Source organism: Erithacus rubecula (assembly GCF_903797595.1).
Source record: "Erithacus rubecula genome assembly, chromosome: 3".
NCBI lineage: Eukaryota > Metazoa > Chordata > Aves > Passeriformes > Muscicapidae > Erithacus > Erithacus rubecula.
Window position 1 is genome coordinate 35,346,382 of NC_136689.1, and position 9,284 is coordinate 35,355,665.

A 9,284-nucleotide genomic window follows, 5' to 3' on the forward strand; every position below is an offset into this window, starting at 1 on the left:
GTATCTGCTACCTTGCTTTTTTTGCACATCGTTGAAAGATATTTTCTCACAATGTGCATACTCACAAAAAATGAACGCCTCCGCACTTCTTGTTTAATATCTTCATTTTTGTGGTTATCTTTGTATTGTGTAGATTAACCCACAGACAGCCCATTGATCCCAAGCTGCGTTGCTGCCCTTGGCCCCGGATGTCCTTCCCCTCACTGTTCTGTGGTCCTGAGGGACATTTCCAGAGCTGTTTGGATGATGTGTTTTGGAGAAGCCCTCTCCTCTCTTTCCCTCTCACCTGCCCCACAGAGCGGGCTCGACTCCTTCACAGCCCTGAAAGCATAAAATGCTCACCAAAATGCCTCCTAAAAATGCTGACATTGGAAATTTATTCAGCCGTTGGAACTGCCGCCCTGTGTTGGGCGGGACGGCCTGCACAGCCCTCTCAGGAAACTCTCCGAGGGTCCGTGGGGACAGTCGATGTGTGTGACTGGGGCAGGCAGGGGCTGCGGGTGGACAGACCCTGCCCTCTGCCGCACCACTGCCTGCTCCCTGCCCTGTGCTTCTGGATGGCCTGTTCTGCTGGCAGCGCCTTCCCTCGCAGGAAACCCGTGGTGGATCACAGCAGCAGGCCCAGCTGGCCAGCAGCCATTTCCTCCCTTGCTGGTGGCCAGCCACAAGCTCCAGGTTGGGCGCTCAGCCTGGGCTCAGCGTCCGGCTTTTCCCAAAACCCAGGGGAGGAGCACTCCGGTGCTTCGCTTCCGAAGTGGTTAGAGGCCACCTGCATCCAAACCCAAGGATGTGCTTTTATTGATAATTGTGCAGTTATTGGTAATTGAGATACAACCTTGTGTCTTATCATCCAACCCCCTTCCTCATCCTCTCTCTTTTAAATCTCTCAGTGGCCATGCTGGCACAATTTCACGCTACCAGCAGCTTATCTTCTGACTTGGTGCTCTTGCAGGTACCTTGCCTCATGTTCACACTTTTTTCCTCCAAAAAAGCTCTGTGAGGGTTTTCTGTTTCTTCCTTGAGGGATCTTGTGGGTTTTGCAGTTCTAAGATCAAGTTTAAAGCTTTCTTCCAGAGAATGTTGGTGTAGGGAGTGATGGAGGGATCTGTGGGATATGTTGGTTGTCCCCTCTCCAGTGGGAAAGGCCATTGTGCTCAATGAAGGATTCAGGCAGGCTGAGCCTGTGGGGCAGGTACTGTTTTATTGCATGCTGCCAGATACAGGTATAGACAGTTCTTTGGAAACTGGCGAAGGCTAATAGCCTAGGGGTCTGGATTCATGCTCTCTCCTTCCTTCCCACATATTCCTGATAAACAGAAGAGCTGGTAGGTAATGGTGAGAGGCAGACAATTACTTACGGCAAACAGCCTGAGGGCTTCACAAGTGGGGCGCAACTCAAGGGCTACCTGAGATTTCTCAGGGGTGCTAGAGAGGCTTTTTGAATAATTAGCATGTCTGGAGCAACTCGTGCCTGGGTCAAGCAGCGTAGACACAGACAGGGTCCCCTCACCCTGGGGCACTTTCACTTTGCTAATGTCTAAAGCTGATCTTGGCTCTCAAGAGAAAGTTGACAGAATGGTGTAGGCAGGTCTCATGCTTATACTCAGTGGATGTGTTACACTTATGCTCTGTGCAGCTGGTGTGGAGTATGTTTGGCTTATCCTTATAGGTTTACTTTCTTAATTACTTTCCCATTACTTCAGCTACCAGGACAAATTTTACAAATGTGGTTGTGTGTAAACAATATCCAAACAGACACAGGTAAATCTTTTAGAAGAGATAAATGGTATTTTCTAGGTGTTCTGTCTAACTTGTAGTTTTTCACCCAGCCACAGTACTAATAAATCAATGTCCCCTCTTCTCATCTTACTGCTATCAGGGAATATCATGACAATACAAACAAGACTTGCCAGTAGGTCAGGGTATCCTTTTCTATTTCTATAGCCATTTGATATTTTTTTCTTTAATTTGCTACAAATCATAGTCACAGAATATTTATGCAGCAATGAATAAAAAGGTATGTTCAGTAGTTCATACTGATTCATGCATGATAGGATCCATTTGTTTCATGCTCTAAAAATTCCATATTAATAACTAAAAACTGTTTCCATTTTTAGATTTTTTTAGTTACATAACAGACATTTTCAGTCTTTAAATATTTTTTTGAAATCCACCTTCCTTTACAAATGCCAATCAAGCCCCATTTTTTTCAAAGAAGTGAAGCAACTGCAGCTGGAAAATTGTTTCATCAAAGGTAATTAAGGTAATATGTTGAGGTAAAGGCAAAAAACTCAGAATGTGAAGCTAAAGAGATAACAGTATGAGTAAAAATATGGCTATCCACCATTATGTATAATGACCTTTTAAAAGTAAGGCTACCTTTAATTCAGTATAGATAATGACGCTTTAGTGCCCAGTAAACCTGGAGTTTTCCAAGCTTGAATGGGAAAATTGGAGCAACTCAAAGCAAGTAGTAAAATTTGTTTCATGGATTTGGTTTCTGGGAAGATTACTTTAACATCCTGCCTCCATTTAGGCTGCAAATAAAAGGAAAAAAATCTATTAAAACAGGGATAAACAATGAATTATAAGGAAAAAAAAGGTTTCTAAAGGTTTCTAAAAGGAATCAGATTAATTTTACTGCATGTATCCTTCTACTCTTTTTATCGCCACTAGAAGGAAATAAAACCCATGCAATTTCTGCTAAACTACCCTATATTGTCTCACAAGTGTTCAGAATCACAAGTTAGGGTTTTAAGTAATGAGATCAGCTTAAAAAGTTGCTGATTTTTAAAAGCAATATATCTGCTTTTGTGTAAGTGTGCATGTGTGTTCTTCTAGACTAACCTTCCAGAATTTAAGATGTTATCATCCCCAAGCTCACTCTTTTTTTTTTTTCCCCTTTCTATTTTTTTATTTTTCTTTTATTTTTTTTTTTTCACTAGAAAATAAGAGGGCTAATTATTGTGAAACTTACAATAAATTCACAAATATTGTCAATGTCATATCTCCTCCAGGACTCGGTTAATAGATGCAAACTAATAATAACATATAATAAATTCCCAGGACAAGACAAAACTTTGTTTTTCTGCTGTGTTACCACAGGGTAAATAGTGGGTGGGAATGTAGGAGGGTGCACAATAAAATACAAAATATACAGAAAATCATTACATTTGAAAGAGAAAAAAAAGCCCTAAACAGATCTGTATTTAGTGAGCCTTGAACAATGAGTATGGCCTAAGGACTGGAGCAGCACTGGTGGTAACTCCTGCCTGCTGCAAAACATATTGCAAGGCAAATGGAAAAATAGTTTTAAAGTGTTATTTTTCTATTGTCTATCAGCATAGGCAGGAACTGATAAAGGGGCTTGTGCTGGTTCCATCACAGGTGGGCAGGGAGAACTGATCAAGATTTTACACTCCAAATCAATGCATTAATTTTTTTTTTGTGGGTACTCAAATCAATGGCAAACTTTCAGCTGTACTCATGAGAGCAATATTTTTGCCTAGAAGTTACCTAAAACTGAAAGTCTATTCCTTTTCCCATCAAAATGATTTGTGTTCGTGTAGTAGAATCTCAAAAGCCAAACCTGAGCAGGTTTTTTTGCTAGTGCAGAGGTTCTGTAGATTTGCCCAAATCTGTGTTGGCTGGTGCAGAATGACTTCACTGCTCAGCAGCAGGCACATGAAATGAAATCAGTTATCACAGGTGCCTGTAGCCACACATTTGGCTATGCTGTAGTGCTTTTTAGCATGATAGAAAATATAACAGAACTTAAGAAGAAATAGTTACACCTGATTAAACTATTTAAAATCTCTGGAGTTACATCTATTTTTATGGCATTAAATTGACTTACCTGTTAACTTGGGGAGTATTCAAAATCCTACTAAAATTTTATTGTATTTAAACTATAGAGGCATTGAGAATGGCACAGTGAATTATGAAACAGCACAGAGACATACTATTTCTCATTAAAAAGCCTTTACCACAATTAGATAGATCTCAGAAGCACTTTTCTATTTGTATTGCTGTTCAAATGCCATTTTTACTATTCAAATGTTTTGAAAATTGATTTTAATTTCTATTACCTTTTCAATGTCATTTCTTCTGGGCTAGGGGACTACTAACAAGAGAGAAGAGGCAGACAGGAATAGGACAAGACTATCTTGGCATGAAAGGCTACTGGGTTCTCCAGAAATAAAATATGCCATTTCCACTGTTCAGATTGCATTTTTAAAGGGAAAAGAGAGTTATCATCTTCCTTCTTCTCAAAAATTTGATGGGGGAACTTAGTCCCTTCTGGTGATATTTTGACTGGCAGTAAAAATCTTAAAGAAAACAGAAACTGTCTTTCAAAAATACCTTACAACAAGATTTTTGTTGGGTGGTGATGTACTTGGTGTTACCAGGTGATATAATTAGTATAAGCAATTATTGGAGAAAATGAAGGGCTGATTCCATAGGTTTGTGTGCACTTGTCCACTCACGTGTCATGTACAGATGATTTTTCTATTCCTGTTTCAGCGTATAATTTTTCTCAGAATTTTCATTAAGAAAAATTCTGAAAACTCAAGTATTTATGAAATATTTAATTCTATTTTCTGAGTACCCTGACTGACCCTGTGCATTATGGTTACATCTATTTCCTCAGGCTTTTTGGGTAATCATTCTAGCAAGAAAATAATTTGACATAACTCACAGATGAGAACAAATCTGTTTTTGTTTGCTATTTGGTGCCTTTGGTTTTTAGCCTTGTACAACAGATCTGTATTCCCTCTTGGACAAGAAAGCCAAGATTCCCCTTTGCCCATGTGGTCTAGAATCCCAAAAAACAAAGCTGGACCTTAGGAATTTCTCCAAATAAATCCTTAGTCCTAGGTTAAAATCCACACATCAGCCTTTTAATGTTGGCCAGTAGACAGGTGATAACATGTATAAAACTATTCATTTCAGATGTAAGGATATAGATATCTTTTTAATTTACTTGTTTTTCAGTGTTAGTCAGACATATTTGCTTATTTGTGCATATATAGAGAAATATCTACACCCTGAAGTAGGCAGATGTAAAGATCTGATTTGCATGCATATATCATACATTTGCAAGAATGTATGAGGCATTCATGTCTAAAATAGAAAATTTGGCTTAAGGTATTTTTTGAGTCTGAGAAAATTTTATTTATTTATTTCACAGATGATTAGCAAAGAAACCTACAATGACTTTTGACTTTTCTGTTACTGATTTTACTTAGGAAGTTTTTGGTTAGAAGTAATCAGGTAAGAAGGATACTTTACTCCCAAATTATCTCTTGAAGATAAAATCCTTGGGTGACTATATGCAAGTGATTAACAGTGGGTTTTCAGCATGTATTAGGAAAGTCTTTTCTGTGTGTGGTAGATCAAAGAAGCCCAGCTAAACCTAAAAGGAAGTAATCATGAGGGAATTTGGTAATGGAAGCAAAAAGCTAAGTGGCAAAATATTGTAGAGGCACTGTTAAATAATATGTGGTGTATGGGACAGAAGGCTGCTGACATCCAGATCAAGATGACTTTCAAGTGGGAAGTGTCCTTCTGCTATGCACTGAAAGCAATACAAGTGGGATGTAAACCTCTCCTCATAAAAATTATTAGACACGAGCACTTTCAGAAAGCATTTACTTGAAAAAAAGTTTCCAATCACTTAAAATTAAATAAATCTATGGCATTTAAAAAGTGATATATTTATTGAAACCATTTAGTAGGGAGAATGTTGTATGTATTTGGGAAATATGCTAATTTGTTGGTGAGTATACAGAGATATTAGAGAAGAAAAAAGACTGTTTGATTCCCAAAACCAGATTAAAAATATGCCTGAAGTTAGTTTACCTATTTTGATGTTGTGCTGTTAAACCACAGGTTTAAGATATTTTCCTCTGAATTTATTGAAGAATATCTTTAACCTCTTCTCAAAGCTAATGGATTTTTATAATGTATCTAAATGTGTTTCCTTTGCCCTTAATGAAATTTAATTATGGTGAAAAGTTGGCTATTCTGATAAACACATTGTTTTACTTTAGGATTTGGATTCCTCAGTGTTTTCTTTCCAAGTGCATAGTAACTTAAATTGCACAGAATATGAGTAGTAATCCCTGTTGCACAAATTTCAAAACATATATTTGTCACCCATTATGGTATGTTTCGTTTCTGTTAACACAGGAAATCTCACACAAACAAGTGCACTGATAACTGTGATAAACAAGTTGGTGTAGTGCTTATTTTTTACTGCTTGCAGATTTGAGGACTGCAAAGTATATCTCCATTAAAATGAAACAGGAGAAGAAAGAAAAGTAGAAATGGCATGTGTTTTTTAAATAACAACAAAATACTGCACACTTCATCCCTAAATAATCAGAACCAAAACTATAAAGCAGTAAGAGGTGTCTTTTTTTTTTTTTTTTTTCCTGGAACTTGAATTAACAAGAACAGGAGTCAACCCCAAGCCTCGGTTTTTAAATTCAGATTTCAGATACTCATTAAGTAATGTGCAACATACTGAGTTTGTAGCAACTGACCATCAGCTTTCAAAGCTCAAATTTCCCACTCTCTCCCACAAGGTTTGTGGGTGCTTTTAACCACAAATATTTTGAGAAACATTCCAAGAAGAAAATTATGGGAATTGCCTTCCCAGGTGTTATGAATGTATGAAGTGCACCTGCAAGCATACCACACCTATGGCACCCTTCATACCTTGCCTCTTTTTGTTGATTGTCTTCCCCCAGGGACAGTGTGAGAGACTTTCATTTTCTCATACTTTTTGGTGTTGGTTAATTAGTAAGTTCATATCAGGAGTTGTTTAGATGAAAGAACATTGATCTAGATCAACTTAAATTTATGAGATGTTCCTTAGTTTTTGTCATTATTTTATATTCCCTACTATTTCAAGTATTTAGGTAAATAATAAAAAATTTTAGATAAGACTGGCAGTGTTTGTACAAGAATCTTCTCCTCATCCTCTCTGCCCTCTAAGAGGAAGTATCATTAAATTTATATCTGTGTACTGACAAAATTAGGGATAACCTCAACTAGATTATAAATTTACATCTAAACAGTAACATTAAAGAGAAAGTATGGTGAAACACAGAATTAAAAGTAAAGGTCAGAAGATGCATAAAGATAAGAGAAATTATCTAGACAGTTCACATTTTTTCCCCCCAACTTTGTTTTTACCAAAAGGTGACAATTCACAAACTAGAGAATATTCTGCTTGGAAGCTTCAATTTTTAAAATTTCAAAGAACATTTACATTTTAAAAAGACAAAGTTATGACAGAGGTAGAAATTACATTTTAGAGTAAAAAGTACTTTAATTTAGAGTAACTTATATTTTCTTTTCTTTTCTTTTCTTTTCTTTTCTTTTCTTTTCTTTTCTTTTCTTTTCTTTTCTTTTCTTTTCTTTTCTTTTCTTTTCTTTTCTTTTCTTTTCTTTTCTTTTCTTTTCTTTTCTTTTCTTTTCTTTTCTTTTCTTTTCACAATATCTTGATTAATATGAAGTGGTTTTTGTGTCTTAGGTCAACATGAAAATGTTAATGAACAAACATTTTTGCCCTGGTCTAGAATAGGAATATTTCCCAAAATTGAAAACTGCAATTTAGATGTGCAGGTTTCTTTGCAAAGCCAAATAAAAAATAGCATGCTACACTCAAAAGACATAATTTTTGTAGCAGGGACAAACTGAGCTCTTTGTTAGGAAACTTCATTAACATCTCTACAGATTTTAGAATTTTTGAGTAACATTTATAGGAAATAATCCTTAGTTATATGAACCAAAAGTACTTGAATATGTTCTCATCTCCTAATTACTGGAAAAGCATTTCTTCCTCTCATATGCATTTGAAATATTGCTTTAGCAATTCTCTTATCTGTCTTCTTCACATTGTTCTGCTGTGTCTCCTTTTTCAGTTGCAATACTCAGGTGTCTGGTTTGGCCAGGACTCTCCAAAATTTTTGGTTTATGCTGCATCTTGAAGATTTTCCTTGAATCACTATTATATATTAAATTTAAAGAGAGGACATGCCACTTTTCCCTGAGTTCAAAATTTCAGTAGAGTTATGCAAATAAACACACAGCAAAAGGCAGAACTACAATATCACCCAACATATATGGTTACAGCAGAATTATGATGCAAGCTTGCTCTCTGAGTTCCAACCTCTCTGTTTTTTTCTAATGATCAATGTATATTATAAATACAATTTAATCATCTTTTGAAGCTGTCCATACATATGGATTATCTTAGGCTTGCCTATTATCTCTTTCCATAGTCTAGTGAGGTTTGAGAATGAAGCAAGGCTAATGCTTACCTGCTATGTAAAACAGATTGCAAAACAGACACATCCCAGAACAGAGGTGAGCTGTCCTGACTGCAGAAACCTTTCAAGACTGTCCATTTATAAGCTGAGTGTTAAGGGATAGCCTTGAACCCACTGAACTAAGAGTTTAAACCATCAGCAGAAAAGGAAGACAGGCAGTAAGATAAAGATTTTTTCCATTTTACATCTTAGAAGCTGAGTCATAGAAAGATTAATTAACTTAACTTGCCCAAGGTTATAAGGATGCTTAGTGCCCTACACTAAACTGATCAACACTCAGTTTATTTTTTCACCCTTCTCTACCTCACAATATTAACTTAGTATGAAGGAAGTATTCACATATCAGAATATCAGTTTCTGGGCTAAACTATTTATGAATGGATTTTGTTTCACTTGCTGAGAAACTCTAGAAATACAGATGTTATCAAAAGGACTGAGTCTGATAGAAGCAGTGTCTACTGACACAAAAGTCTTAGAACCTGTAAAAAGCAGAATATTTGCCTTAATAAAGCAACTTCATGACTCTTAACATTAAACTATTTCTAAACAGAAAGACTTAGAAACATTACTGTTGTGAATCTGTATAACACACATAGGTGTCCTAGACAAATTCAGTTGATGTGATATATTGTGACCTTTGGCTGCTGGTGGAGAGTAGCACGCTTAGCAAATGGAGCATGAAGCAAATGGAGCTCTGGGAGACAACGCCTGGTGGGTCTATGGACATAACTGGGCCTGTGATGCAGAGAAAGCTGTCTGGGGAGCATGTGAGAGAATAAAGGGTTTATACATTATTTGATGGAAGAAACTATTTTTGTGTGTTTTATATATATATATATATATATATATATACATCATATATGTATTTAAAATGCAGGAAAACAAGAAACTGGGCAAGATAATGGGATGTAGGCAATATTAATGATAATTTATTTTACCTGT

The 9,284-nt window shown here is 36.5% G+C and overlaps 1 long non-coding RNA gene across 1 annotated transcript; it reads left to right on the forward strand.

Annotated features, from left to right (window-relative positions):
- The first annotated feature begins 733 nt into the window (after window positions 1–733).
- Window positions 734–6,398, forward strand: LOC306799087. Its single transcript, XR_013773529.1, has 3 exons — window positions 734–757; window positions 5,192–5,274; window positions 6,269–6,398. It is a non-coding gene; the product is annotated as an uncharacterized lncRNA (long non-coding RNA).
- The last annotated feature ends 2,886 nt before the right edge of the window (window positions 6,399–9,284 follow it).